This window comes from Gallus gallus, chromosome 5 (genome assembly GCF_016699485.2).
Source record: "Gallus gallus isolate bGalGal1 chromosome 5, bGalGal1.mat.broiler.GRCg7b, whole genome shotgun sequence".
NCBI classification, from domain to species: Eukaryota; Metazoa; Chordata; class Aves; order Galliformes; family Phasianidae; genus Gallus; species Gallus gallus.
In genome coordinates, this window is record NC_052536.1 from 25,745,715 (window position 1) to 25,761,046 (window position 15,332).

The 15,332-nt window shown below is 39.9% G+C and overlaps 1 protein-coding gene across 26 annotated transcripts in view; it reads left to right on the forward strand.

Annotated features, from left to right (window-relative positions):
- Nucleotides 1-15,332, forward strand: part of NUMB (NUMB, endocytic adaptor protein) — a 130,358-nt gene that overhangs the window by 57,374 nt on the left and 57,652 nt on the right. For 3 of the 26 annotated variants that reach the window (XM_015286937.4, XM_046941396.1, XM_046941398.1), the window contains exon 1: nt 12,520-12,960. The exons of the other annotated variants lie outside the window; for them this stretch is intronic. The gene's annotated coding sequence lies outside the window, so the exon portion shown is untranslated. Of the gene's footprint in view, nt 1-12,519; nt 12,961-15,332 lie in introns of those variants that run through there. 26 annotated transcript variants of the gene reach the window in all.

Genomic DNA, 15,332 nt, shown 5'->3' on the forward strand with positions numbered 1-15,332 from the left:
TGGCACGTTCTTGGCAAGCTGGTACATTCCTCTCTTTCTCTGTAGCTTCCTCCCACTCGGGAGCTTTTGTCTCCCTCCATCTGCATTTTGGAGACAGAAATGCTGTATGCATGCCGACCTCTGAAACTGTAACTTGAGTTTGGGTTTGACGTAAAGCTAAATTGTTACCATAAATTCAGACTACAGAAATAGGCAGAATTAGAGAGCTCTGTTTTCGTATTTAAATGAGAACAAATATAGTGGAGTTGTGGGATCAGCCTCTAGGAAGTGAACTGCCCAGACCTTTAGTAACCATTACCCAGCAGAGCTGAGAAACATTTGCTGTGCCAGATGAGCGTGCTGCTTGGGGTGTGGGTGCTGCTTTTCTCCATCCAGAGAGGGTGATAGGAAAGATGGTGTTGATACATATATATACACATATAGATATATGTGTATATCTATACATATATATAATTTATTTATATAGATATATATAAAGAAACCGTTAAAAAAAACTACAGAGATGTGTATATAAACCACTTATACCAATACAGGTGTGTGATAGCAATGCAAACCACTATGAGGCTCTGTTTTTAGCAAATAGGAACTTAGTCTGTGTTATTAATAAAAGATCTTAGTCTGTTGCATGAGGTTTTTGTGGAAGAACAATGGAATCCTTAGTTTGTTAATGTACGCTGTCCTTGTCAAACCTATTGCTGTGGGACCACCGTACCTGAAAATAAAGATGGTTGTGTGCCATGAGCTGGAGGATTCTTGTTAGCGTTGTGGTATTCAGAACCCCAGTAATGAGGAACGAGAATGCTCTGCATGCTGCAGACACGAGGTCTTGTGTGAACAGCTTTGGAATTTTGTGTGTGGTTGTTTCTAAAACAGATAGTAGCTCTTCCCCTCTCACTCTGTTTGTATGTAAACATACAGAGTAATTTAAAAGCTTGATTCATCTTGGGCTGCTTTTAATTTATTTTTTGAAAGGTATGTGAAAAGTAAAGTTCTCCTTTAAATAGATATTAAAGTGGTTTAGGGCTAGTGTTTAAGCAAGCATTTTTTGATAAAGCAAGAATGAATTTGTTTTTAAAGGCATTTTCCTATGGAGTTTAACACAAGGCCGAAAATTTGCGTCTCTGGGGTGAGAACTGAGAAAAGGAGGGGGAAAACAAAAACCCCCACAATCAGAATAAATCAACTGAATTTTCATTGCCTAATAGTTTAAAATCAGTAATATTTTCTTATTCTCTGGAAGTTTTATGTAGTGCTAACAATAGAGAGTGGGTCTAATTCTCATTAAAAGAAAACAGAAAATGTCCCCTCTGAAGCAAGGAGAGGTGTTCTTCCCTTCTGTATGCTGCTGTTTGTCAGGTTTTGTGTCTATGGTCTTACAGGACAGAAGACCATTGTGTAACACATCCTGCAGTTCTTGGACCTGTGTGCACACAGCAGCACTGAATCACAAGCAGTTACTTTCAAAATGAGTAAACTAGATATTCCTTAGGAAAAAGGGGGGAAGAAAGGTTGCATGCATCCCCATGGAGCAAGGTTTCTGGCTATCGCTGTTCTCTTAGTCACTGGAAATTCTTGTCCATGAATGTCTTTATAGTTGGAGCTATTATCCCTAGTTACAAAACTTCTGAAACACAAAGCAGCTGGTAAGTTGATAACGAAAGGCATCTGGCAGCCTTCAGACATACCTTCTTAAGTGATGGCAGGCATTTAAAAAAAAAAAAAAAAAGGGAGGGTGGGAGTTGATAAATGTTTTCTGAGATTGACTTGGAAGTTCAGTGATGCTTAAGTGGAGTTCAGCCCCAGTGGAGGAGTGTTGCATCATGCTGGCTCTTGCTACTTGCCAAAACTATTGGTGTAGCCGAAGGGTTTCGTGTACTCAGCTATCGCATAACCCTTTTAGCTGCATTGAGTTCATGTGTTTAATGATACACTAGCATTATGGCTTTTCCATCTAATCCACTGTCACAGTCTATGCTGACTAACCACTGTTTCCGTTTTCTGCTTTTTACATACTTAGAGAGGCTGTAGTGAACTTGAAGTCATTGGGTTTTCTTACAGAATGGACTAAACGCTTTGTTCACTTCAGTACAGCTGGGTAAGGGAAGCTTTCCTTGGGCATGTCTTGCTTTCTTTTGTCCATGTGGGCAAACCAGTTTTTCTTGTTCATTGGTAACCAGCATAATGTGAGATGCGTGTTTTTGCGTTGTAGTTCCTTCTTTTTTATTTGCAATCAGTGTTTTGGGGGAATTGTTTCAATGTTCTCCTTTCCAAGCTTATATTGGTCTTGACATTTCAAACTGTGAAAATAATGAAGCCAGCATATGCTCAAGGAAAGCTAGCAAAAAATTCCAGTATTTGGCAGACAAAGACCTGTTGTGCATACCAGTTGTAGTACTCATGTTCAGCGTAACATTTAGTAGCATTGTTCTGGTTGTACCGATTATTTCTGAAAGCACAATGTCTGTAAGCCCTCTGAGAAATTGGTCCGGCACGGCTTCCTGTCAGTGCTCAGGAGAGCTGGGTTGAGCTTGTTGCTGACTTTCACCCTGAAGACTGTCCTGTGATATTTCTAGGTCTGGAGAGAGATTCCTTATTAAGGGAGTATTTCTATTCCTTATATAGACGGATACCTGCAAGACCGAGTAAGAAACTATTGGTAGAGCCGTCAGCCATTGAGCTCAGTTCTGGTTTTTGGGAATACTGAAGTTAAGAATAAATAGCAGGAAAAGGATTCCCCAAACTGAAGGTCCTTTGATTTTTCTCCAGGCCCGTGCAGCATAAAGAAATCGTACAGAACATTTTATTTTTGTTGTTGATAATTGTCAGCAGTGGCCATTAAGTAGGGTGAGATCTGATAACAGATGTGGAGATTTTATTTGGGAAAGAGATGCGAACCATTTCATAGCATTACAGCATGGAAAAGATCATTTATGCTGGTTAATCCGGCCTTTGCAGTTTTGTAAGCTAAATGCTGTTGCCTTAGATGTCCAAGCAGGACTGGGTGGAGCTGTCTCATGGGCAGTGTCTGTCCTGTGGATCACTGGTAAAAAAAGGCATTCTGCTTCACTGTGCTGAAGCCTTTTCTAAATGGATGTTTTGCTGAGGAACTGCTGCAACTCCAGTAGAGCTGTGCATCTGCTTAACTGCTGAGTGCTGCTCGCTTCTGGAGGAAGAGAGTTTGTCTGAAAATCTTTTTAATAAAGTGCTTCTTGTTAGTGAATAGCGCTTTTCCCTTGGATGTGTATGGAACGTGCTTTTAGTGGTACAAATGAATCTGCTTTCTGTGCTCTGCCTTTTTTAGCCATAGGAAATACTGGGTGTTGCGATCCATAGTCGTGTTTCAAGTCAGATTTTCAAATGCTTGATCAGAATGATGTTGATATGAACATAATTTTGAGTGTACTGGTCATTAGGTAGGCTTGAGATGTTCTTGGTTTCATGTTAGTACCTGGATCTTCACTTGTTGTATCAGGTAATGTTTGTGTTTTTTGAATGCATGATAACAAATGGGATTGGTGCAAATCTCTTCATTCACTTTAAGTGATACTAATTTATGTAGAACCTCATTTTTCTTCTTTACTCGTTTGTTTTTGGCATCTATTTTGAATATGAGCTCAAAGAAATTGTGCAGATAATGATGCATTTTCACTGGTAGAAATGTTTGCTCAAACATAACTTAATGTATTCGCTAGCACACTCAAGCAGGTACAAAAAATCGCTAAATTGTTTCTGAGGGTACCACTCCCAGCCTTTGTTCATCTGGCATGCTACTTCCAGTCATCTGGTTGTGGAAACTGGTTGAAGATGGAACAGCTGCATGCTGGCTGTTTCAGTTGTAGTGTGGTTTAGGGTCAAACACGAATAGCAATGCTTAAGTTGGAAATAGGGAGGACTGCACTGAACTGATTGTAATTGTAAATATGTTAGAGTTTTACCTAGAGCGCTGAGCCAAGAAGGTTGCTTGTTTTGGAACAGAGTTAATTAAAGTTTTGTTCAAAGGCTTTTTTTGGTTAGCTTGTTAAATGTGTTTGGGAGATGCTGATTTGTAGGAAACCAGTTAAAGATGCACTGTCCTTTCTCCTTTTTTTTTTCTTTGCCTTTTTTGTTGCTGTTTTTGTTGGCCTTTAAATTCCTTGTGCCTTTAACAAAGACCATAATACTCACAGGTAAAGGTTTGTCCAGGGGAGCAGTAACAGTTTGGCCCAGCATGTTCCTACTTACAGGAGGAAGGTGAGCTGTAGCAGAGGAGTATGCGTGTTGTGTTGATTGCTGAAAGACATGTGCACATGTGTAGATGGGCTGCTTGTGAGCTTGAGAGAGGAAAGCTTCTGGTGTGGAGTTCTGTAGCCACTGATTGCTACCCTGAGAATTAGCTTCTGATACGTGGCACTTTCTATCAGCCTTTGTCAGAGGCTTGCTGAAAATGCAACTACTTTTATCATCTTTAAACAATGCAGCTAAATGTAGTTGACAAGTTCTGATGGATGGCTAAAATATATTTGGATATTTTTTTGTCCTACTTAGGAGGTTCAAAATTTATTTCAAGAGACTAAAATCTGGGAATAGGTTCTTTTCTATAATTGTAAAGATGTTCTCATCTTTAACCGTCTTGACAGATATTAACAATTAATATCAGCTATCTTGTGTGTTGCTGCAGTGCTCACTGCTGTTGTTTTTTCACACTTCCTTGTTTGAATGACCTTATCCTAAATCAGGGGTCACAAGTTGTTCTTAGAACTGCTCCTGACACCCTTTAAATGTAAGTGCAACATTTACTACCCTCTGGCATAGAAGCTGGCTTCTCCATGTGCACGTTAGTAGTTTGGTCATTTGCTCTTTACAATCAGAGCTCTTTAATGCATACTGTCCAGACCTACTGAGTTGTTTGTGTTATTTGTTCCAACATTACACCTCCTGACGTGATGATGCTGTGCCCTAGAAACGTGGGGCAGGCTGTAAGTTGTGAGCTGATAGTGAGTGATATAGGTTGGATGACAGTAGCTAAGATGCAAGAGCTGTGTGTTCTGAAATATCAACATATGTAACCATGGGGATGCATCATTTCAGTTTCCTGAAAGTAAGAATTCACTTTCATCACAGTTATAAACAGGGAAGTTGTGCTGCTGTTGAGGAGACAGCTGTCTCCCTGTCTGATCACGTTCATTCCGGTGTGTATCACAGCTGTCAATCAGGCTCTCTATTTTTGACTGCAGGAGCAAACTTAGCCATCATTAGCATGAGTCTTGTGTTGTAAGGTTAAGCGGGGGAGAGAGACAATTTGCGGCTAATTCTAAACAGTTGGTTAAGGCTTCCTTGCTTTGTATTGCATTTAAAAGGTTAAATGCACCAATTAAGGAGGTTTTCAGGAAGAAATATCCTTTCCCGGATTTTGTTCTTTTTGAATCTGAATTTAGCTGCCCCTCCTACTTGTGCACCTGGGAGGAGTGGTAGTGATGTGGAAAAGGTGTGGTTGGCAATAACTTTGGACGTCCATGTTCAGGTAACTGTTGTGTTGTGTTGCTGCAGGTTATTGAAGGGAAAGAAGCGTGACTCATGTTGAGTAATGTCATGCTGACACCCCCTGCCAAGAGGTCTGTGGGCAGATGATAAAGGGACACTTTCTGGGGTTGGGGATGCTAGAGCAAGACTTGCTTTTGTGCTTCTATCACACTGTCCTAATTACAAATCTGACTTAAGCTTCTTGCAGATGCTGCATTATGTCCTCAGAAAAAAAATGCAAGTACTTTTGCCACTTTTTTCCTGTCCTCTTGTGACGGATGTATACAGTGTGGTTGGAAGAGCCAAATGCATCGATGCTTTGGCATACAAGAGCTGCTCCAGAAACATCTCATATTTTATTATGTTGGCCCAGTACATTGAAGGCAGATGTAGGTGGTATGGCAGTAGTTGTTGAACGCTCCCACAAATATTCCATTATATTTTGTTGCCGTGTGACAGATGGCACCTCCACTGGTGCAGTATCAAATAGGGTTATTGTGCTCTTTCTATCTGTTGTAGTTTCCATGGAAACAAATAGGGGGCATTACTTTTGGAGTGACCTACATAAGGAAGGCAACCCTAAGCAATAGTTAACTTAAAATAGAAACTAGTACACAAGATAGTAAGACTATATTATGTTAGTGCCTGGAGGCATCCATTTAGATGAAATGTGAGGTGAAATAATCCTCTTCAAACCAAGCAGTCAGTTGTGGATCAGAAGAGGTCACTGAAGTAGAGTGAAAGTATGTGTATATCTGGAGGACCATACGAGCACTTAAGACTAGATTTACTTAATGCGAAAGTATTCTAAAACATGCATGGCAGTCTAACTTCATGTTTATTTTCCAAAATATTCTAAGATCACCCAAGGAAGAGCCTTAGGTAGTGATTTTGAAATGCATTTGACCTAGCAGTGCTGCTGATAAAAGCAGTTCTCTGTTCAGCACCCTTGTACTAAGCCAGCACAGAGCTACTTTTTAGCTGGACGGTGTTCCTTTTCATTTCCACTGTGCAGCCACACCAATGGCACAGCTGCTAGTACATAGAAGTGGTACGGGTAGAAACTAACAGCTGAAATGAAGAATGAGTACTGTTTTCACAGAGGTGAACCTGATTTAAAGGTATGTTATACTGCAGTCATTTGGAGAACAGAGTTGGGTGAACATTTTACATCCCAACTTTGTTCCACTGAATGTTTAATAGCCGAGGAAGAAGAGCAGAGTGCCAATGATGGTGTCTTCGCCTCCTAGATTGGATTGCAGAGTCTTTTATAATTCATAATTTTGTGCTAGCAGTTAATTTGTTTCAGTATTTAAAAGGCTCATGTAGAATGCAAACTCCTTGCTTGCTATTTTTCTCGCTAAAGTAGCATCAGAATTGTCATTTTTACTGGATTCCTGGAGCAGAACTTAAAATTATACTGGGTCAGTAATTGCTTTTATTCAGTTCTGAATCGGTGCTATAAAACTCTATTGTTCTGCGAACTGCCAGCAGTGACATAGGGGAAGTATCAAGATGCTGTCCAGGTATGCAGAGAAAGGGCTAGGAAAGTCAGAGCCCACTAAGCTGAGCCTGGAAAGGGGCACACTGCACCAAGATGGGCTGCTACAAGTCTATCAGCACTCAAAGGAAGACTATGGGAAATGTAGGACTCTCTTTTTGCCTTGGTCTTTACTTTTAAGATTTGCCTTCAGGAATCTCAGGCCTCTGCTAGTGTGAAAGCCTAGAGCAGTGAAGACAGCCTTGGTAAAGAAGGATCGGGTAAGGGACCATTTGAACAAATTATGCAAGTCCATGGAACCTGGACCTAGAGAGTTGAGATAGCTCTCTGGTGTCATCTGGTGTCATTGCAAACCTATTCTTGACTACCTTTGGAACATCATGGCAATAGGTTAAGATTTCTGAAGTCTGGAAAAAATCAAATGTTGGTCTTCTTTCCAAGAAAGACGGTTATTTTTATTTTCAAGGGAGAGTTTGGAGGCTTACTGGCTGATTGGCCTCCCTTTGCTTTAGCAGGAGTGGTGGGACCAGACAATCTCTGGAGGCCCCTTCCAATGTGAACCATTCTGTGATCTGTGGGAAAATGATGGAAGGAGGTGTTCTGGAAACAGTTTCAAAACCTATTAAGGTCTAGAAGGTGGTTAAGAGTAGTCTGCATGGGTTTATGAAGGGGGAATTGTGCTTGGCCAGCCTTGCGATGACTAGGTTGTGCGTGTGGAGAGAATGGCTAATGCTCTGATTTTAACATTGACTTGTGATATTTTCTGCCATAGTGCCCTTGTTGATAAACTGCTGAAGTAGAGGCTAGGTAAGTAGTGAGGTAGATTGCAAGCAGACTGAGCTGCTGTGCTCAGGGAGTTACAACTGCTGGTGTCAAGTCCAACCAGAGGCCTGGGACTACTGGTGTTAACCTAGAAGTTCCTAGTAGAGCATGGGCTGTTGAACATCCTTAGTAATGGTGTAAGCAATGGGACAGAATGCACCCTCAGCAAGTTTGCAGATAATACAAAATTTGGAGGAATGGATGACACAACAGATGGTTGTCTTGCCATTCAGAAGGACCTTGACAAGCTGAAGGAATGGGTTGACAGGAAGCTTATGTTCATCAAGCCTCGGCAAGCAAATCTACTAGCAGGTGCCTGCATACCAGCACTGTCATCCCTGTACTTCACTGTTCTTACCGTTGCCTGCTGTTGGCAGACTGCTTGTACTCAGACTTGGACAACATAGAGCCATTTAAACATGGTGACTAGACTAAAAATGTGCAAAGCTGTTTGTAGAGGACTATCAAAATCCTAAAGAAAAATGTGATAATAGAGCATTTATTTAAGGGTATTTTGAAGTGTTAAGGAAATAATTTTCTCAGCTCTTAAACAATTATTAAAATGAAATGATGCTAAAGTTCAGTAAATGAAGGAATGTGTAAGTACCCAGTGCCCATCTTACGTACAGATTTGCAAGCTGAAAATTCTGCAGGGTTGCTGCTGTCTGGCTCTGTGTTGCTGAACCCACAGTAGATTTTGCTATCTTGGTGCAATCAGCCCTGCTGCCACAGCCTTCGTGTAGTTTTTAAGTTACTCTTCTGTGAAAATAAAATACTTTTTCAGAATAGTTTAAGTCTTCAGAACTTAACTTCAGAACTGTTGCCACTCTGCATTTTAGTTTAAGCACATCTTTTTGAGTTCAGATGTTCACAAAGTCTTGGTCTGCCATTCTCATCTTTTGAAATATTTTGGCTAACAATTGCATGAAAAGTTGATTACGAAAAGACAAAGCACTTAAGTGTGAAGACTAAGAGAAGGCTAAATCATCCGTGAATAAGGAAATAGCTGTAACAGAACTGTTGGTATTTATGTAAAGCGTCCCGTAAGTGACTGTATTAAGCATTTGATAAAAGACATTGCAAGCAAATGGAAGGGTTTGGAGAGGGTGACCTGGATTAATTTTCACATCTAACTTGCATAATAACAAAAGTCTGTGTGAGTTCTGGGACATTTTCACAAATTGTAAGGTTATATTGTGATCACGCTTGAAGGAAGAAGTTCTATTGCATCACTGCTGAACCAGATCTGAGAAGCAGCTAATAGCTCACAAGCTTCCAGAGAAAAAAATGGAATAGGCAATGAATGATGCTCAAAAAGTCCAATGTATTGTGTGTCTGCTCGTTTGTTGTGCATCTTAATCGCAGTCTGAGAGTGTGATGTCTTTCCATTGCTTTGTTCTTTAAGGAACAGTGTTACGTGACTGGAAAAACATCCCAAAACTTTAATTCTAGGTAGTCTCTGGAATGGAGACTCATCCACATAGTTAAGTCAAAACAACAGTACCAGAAAAACAGCTTGTCTTATGTGTTTAGGCAAAAAGAAATGTCAGCTCACTGCCACTAGTACTTGAAGGTGTTCATCTATACCCAGAACACCTTTGTAGGCTTTGTGGATATCTTTTTACTTATGGCTGCCTGGCAGATTTATTACAGGTGAGAGTGGATTTTAATGGTGCATCAGTGTTAAACATCCACTTGTATTCAATTAGGTGATGAAGTTGCGCAGTGTGGTGTGTTTATATGAGAAGGCAGAAGCAAGGCTTGCTGGAGATGTATAAAACAATTATATCTCCATTAGCATGTTGGATCTTAAAATAATGTTCCATGGACTGCGTGGATTCGAAGGCACTGTTTTACAGCCACATTTAAAGGCACTTCTCAAGCTAATTTAAAATCTGGACTTCTGAAGACTTAAATATACTGCAGCATTTTCTGTTGACAAATATACTTAAGTGTCTATACAAATCATATTGCAATCAATTGCAATCAGTTTGGCGATTTCTTAGATAATCCTTGTCTGGAGGAATGTGTGAATGGAAAGAGGTTCCTGTTTTAATCCTAGTAATGTAAGCTGGAATGTGTGCTGTCTGCTGGAGTGTTATTTGAAGTGGATGCCAGAAATTCTTACGATAAAATCGGCGATAATCATTGCGCCAATTTAAGGAGATGTCAGTTCCACCCGAAAAGACAATCTGGAGACATTGATCCAAGTAGAGACACTGTGTTGGTCCTGCAATACCTCTCACTTAAGCAGAGTTTGGGTACGTGAATGTCAGAAGGCGGTCTGACTGTGTGACCTTCATTTTGTTGGTTTTTTTTTCTGTGGAATTGATCTTTGAATTTTGAGATGCTCTTGGCAAGGAATTGATAAGAAAAATATTTATACAGTTGCAGCTGTATGGTTCTTACTCACAAAGGTACTTGATTCCAGATGTCCAGATCCAAGCAGGAATGAAATAGGGTTGATTTTATTATTGAAGGCATTGCAGTCAGTCAACTCCCCAGTACGTGCAGCAGAATGGCTGCTGGGTGCTTTGCTGAACAGGCTGAAGTTATAGTATAGTTAACTAGATCTTTAGAGATGTGTTTTTTGTTTTATTTTTTTCATTTAAAATAGGAATAATTATAGCAGTGCTGTGTGTGAACCCTATAGCATCACGTGGCAAGTGGGTCAGCAGTCCAGAAGGTGATAAAAATTGAATGGAAGGTTTTTGACAAACTTTGTTCAACCTGAAATTGGTCCTAAATTTTGCCCTTGGATCTTGCTGAGTACAGTTTAAACTGAACCCAAAGTGTAATGAGAGCAAAACAGTGTTCTAACAACTCTTTGAAGAGGTGATTTTTCTGTTGCTGTAAGTTTGCACAAAGCTGATGTAGTGGCTTGTACTTCAGCTGCATTTTCTGAACACTTCATGTATCAGTCTTTTCTGCATATTGACCTTTTATCACTATTGACAGTAGCATTTGTAAATGTAGCAATCTTAGTTTCTGAAAAGCAGATCTTTAATCCTCCTTTTCTTTAAAGAGTATATATTTTGTGAGAAATTTAACTGGAATCTATAAATATTGGCATCTGATTTATTCAGTCTAGATTATGTGATTTGCTTTATCATCGTCTGAAAAGTACAGTATATAAGTGCACTTCACAGTTTGAATTAGGCTTTATTATATGCAAGCTCAAGTTTGACTTAGTAAATTGTCTCTGTTTTGCTGTCGTTTCCAAATGTTCTCTGTTATCTGATAAAATGATAATGTCTGTCAAAAATTCATAGCTGTTATTTTAATCTGACTTGAGAAAAGACAGAAAGAGTTCTATTACATTCATTTAAAAAAAAACTTGGACTGGAAAAAATATAGACTGTTTGTGGTCTCATCTACAGCTTTTTTCCTTCCCCATCTCAGTTTCAAATGCAGCTATCTAGAAATGCAAAGGCATTGCTGACACTCGATGATTGAACTAAATACAAGAGCAGGCTCATCCAACCGTTTCACTCAAGTAAACATTTTCAAGGGCTTAGCACTAAAACAAATCTCACTGAATGAGGCTTTTATGTGGTTTTCAGTAGAAGTTTTCCTAAGAGATGATTGTTAAGTTGCACGTTTGCTCAATGCTGACCATTTGCATAAACTTTGAGGAAAAACATGGAGATAAGTGCTCCATCTTGGGGAGAAATAGTAACTAAATATCAAGGTTAACAATTAAAAATAAATACATTAAAAGCACAGTAAAACTCTGTGTAACATAGGCAGTCAGGTAGCTGGGGCAAGTCTTTTTGTCAAGTGTATACTTGAGAAGATAGAATTTTGACCAGTAAAACAGTAATTTTCTTTAGGGGTAGGAACTGTTAAGCTCCCTTAGGAGCTCTGCGCTTTGTTACTGACCTGCTGAGCAGCTTGTTCTCTCTGGATTTGGTGGCAGTCCTCAGGAACAGGGAAAATGAGCCTACTTGTTCCTTATGTTGTAGTCAACTCTAGGCAGGTTTGGGGGCCTGGTGCTAAAGACAAACAAAACCCTTAAAAAGCTATAAGAGCATCAGACATCGTTATCTTTCCTAAGCAAATGAATGCAGTTTTCTTAGTGAACAGGCCTGGGTTATATTCTGATATATTCTAATTTTCTATATTGGAAGAAATAGCAAATATTTTGTTCTGGTAAGCCAGTTTCAGGAAACGTTACTTCAGAACGGAGTGGATACGCAAGTGAAAGCTTTCACACAAGAACATCTACAGAGCTTAACAAATTCACTGCTTCTAGTTTCTTGGAGCTGATGTGTTCACTGGGTTTTCTGAAGTGGGCTGTACTTGTTTGGGAAGGCTTCCATGTTCTTGGGCAATAATTTTTATAGGTATATATTTTGAAAACTGAGTAAGTAACTAGTAAAACTGCATTTAGTATCCTGATCTCCAAATTTGAGTGCTTGTTACTGCTTTCCTGACAGGATGTTTTGAAGGACAGTGTGTCCCTCCCTTTGGGTCAAGGCAGGACAGGGAACGGATCTTCATCCTTAAGAACTGGAGCCATTTTAAACAATGATGCACCTTTGATATGTGCTTGTCTGAAGAGGAGAGCGGTATCAGCTAGGACATTTCCTCATATTGTTGTTTACTCAGAAACACGTCACTCTGAAGGCCTCAAATCTTTACAAAGTCCATGTTGCAATCTGGATCGTGTGCAGAGCTGTAATTTGTGAAAGCTTGATTTCTTGCAGACCTTTGTACAAGTCAGTTTCAAACTCTACCCTTGCTTTACAGCTGTAGTTTAGCAGGCTGATTTACACAGCCATTTTAGAAGTAGCAAGATTAATGTTGATTTTTTTTTTCCAATCACAGCTAACATCTCTCACATCTACATAGATTACTAGTAAACAGCCTTGTAGTAGAATTAGAGCTTTTGTATATTTTGCTTTTAAGGATAATATTTTCTGCTGAAACTCTTACTACGAATTTACTGCTGCTGAGCACCTCCTGTCTTATCTTCATGGGGGGGTGTGTTGGTGCTAGGCAGGCACTGCTGCTGGATTACGTGGATTACTGCTGTTTATTGCATTGGTTTCTCAGTTTGCAGGAGTGTTGCTAGTTTAATTTCAGTGACGTGGATGTAGCATTTCAAGAACTGCTGGACACAGAGAATGCAGGCAGTAAGTATTGTGCCAGCTAACGAACATCAGATGTATTTGCTCACAGATCTGCATGCTGCTTTCTGAACCAACAGTTGAATGGCTTTTCCTACGTGTAACGTTCTGCTTTGGGGCTATTAGATTAGAAAGCCTGTCCTGAAGCTGTTTTCCAAAAAAGCTGGATCCCATTTTGCCTGTGGCATACAGTAGTCTTTCAGATAATGAGAAGAAACCGTCTTTGTGAATTAAAATGAAATGACAAAGCTTTGTGAGGAATTGTTGTGCTATGGTTTTTATTTCCCCCTCAAAATCTGTATGTAATTCTGAGAGCTGATTACAATTAAAAGAGCTGTAAGAGTATATAATTGTATTTGGATAAGTGCTTGGCTCTTTTGGGAGTGGTGTTGTGATTGAATATCAGTTTTCATAAGAGGTTAGGGTTTTCTTGGAGGGGGGGGATTGGGGGGGAGGGGTGGAAAAGCCTGCTGTACTCAAAAAAACAATTATGCCCTTTGAAGCATAAAACCATTGATGTAAAGCTATCAACTCCCTTCAGAACAGAGTTTTAAGTATTGATGCTTACCAGAAATTTAGGATTTAATTGAATTGCTGACTTTGAGAAAGCTGTGTGCAGCCTAAGCTGAATTTATAGAATTGTAATAGAAAAGTGATGGAGAAGCTAATAACGGCTAGTAATTTCAGCTGGAATTGTTATGAATTTGCAAGTAATTCTAAGTAAATGAGAAATTCTTTTGGTGCTCTCATGGCTGCTGTAAAGCAAACCTTTAACCTTTCAAGGGATGTAGGAGGACGGCAGAGGGAGCCCCGCGTGGTGGGGTGTGCAATGATTAGAATTGCATTTAATATTTGCAGCGTAGTGGTGTGTTGGCTGCTGGCATGGGAACTTTCTATGAGTACTTTCAGAGAGATGGGGAAGGGGGGGGGGTTATAACTGTGACCTTCCTGCTGAGTTTTTAATTTTGGTTTGTACAGAAATGAAGAGGGTGGTTGTCCACAACTGAGCCTTTCTGAATATAACGGTGATGTTGTCTTTCACCTGCTGGATTGATACCATTTCAATTCATTTATTTATTTCAGCTAGGAATTGCTTTCTATTCTCTACTATTTTTAATGGAAAGGAAAGCGGAGCTGAGAAGAAATACATTTTCTTGTGCTCTGAGCGTGTGTGGAGGCCCTATATTCTGCACCTCATCGTGTGCTCGCTGAGGTGATTGGTGGCGGCAGGGCAGGGCAGGGCATGCTGCACTGAGGCGTGAGGGCACGGTGCAGCCTCTGCTGCCGGCCCTGGGGCTCTGAAGACCTTTGTCATTACTGTGATGAACGTACAGTCCCAGTCCAAATTCCTCTTTAAGCCATAATCCCAAGTATGATAGCGATGTGGGTTGATTTAGTTCAGGCAGCTTTGTAATGTGTGGGTGAAGGAAGTGAGATAACGTTGTGAGAACTCAGCATTATTCTGCAGTGCAGCTGGAGGTTACAAGTGAAATGAGGTACTGGACCCAACGTACCTTTCACTGTTAGTATTAGGACTTGATTTTATACTTTGCTTACCTCAAGTCTGGCATTAAATTCTTTTATCAAGCATTTGCCTATAGGGTAAACAGATACTTCACTATGAGTGAATGTGTTCAAAGCATAATGCTTTGATATATGTTTAAATATTAATTGATGGTGGGGGTGAGAATTTCCTGATATCTAATAATGGTTTAGGAGAGTTAGTCACCAGTGGCCAGGAAATACCATCTCCAGATTAGACTGAGTTCAGCTATCTTAAAAATGTTTTAAAGGTATTTCAGTGTCCATCTAAATGTTGTATGTTGACAGGGATGTTATGTGCCTAATGGCATCTTGTTTTGGTGTGTAATTATAGAATAAGTACTGGAATGTGCATTCTGTGCGCTGCATGTTTGTTGTCTGGGTATCATTGCCTCCAACTCCCCACCTCGTGGGAAGTGGTCCCACTGCGTTGCCTAAACCCTGGCTTGACTTCTGTAACTGGAAGAGTTGATTTTTGTATTCTCAAATTAAAGAATACTTGCTAACATTCCCTCTGCTTGGCAGGCACAATTGAAGTCTATATGTAAGTAGCACAGTACATTTCAGTGCAAGCTTACAAATGTATTTTCAGGTTGATCAGGTTCCTTCCTCTGCGCCCATGGCAGTGATCATTGTGTGAATCCAATGGGAAGCATTTTTTTTCCCCTTGAGAGTTGTGAATTGTTTTATTCCTAAATGATCTTTATGATATTATGTATACATGATGTTAACATTCTTCAGTTTATATATTAATCTGGTACGTGTATGTACTTCCGTGCTACTGACAGAAAGTTAAAGCACTGATATCAGAGAAAAATGTTGTTCTCTTCCCCTTC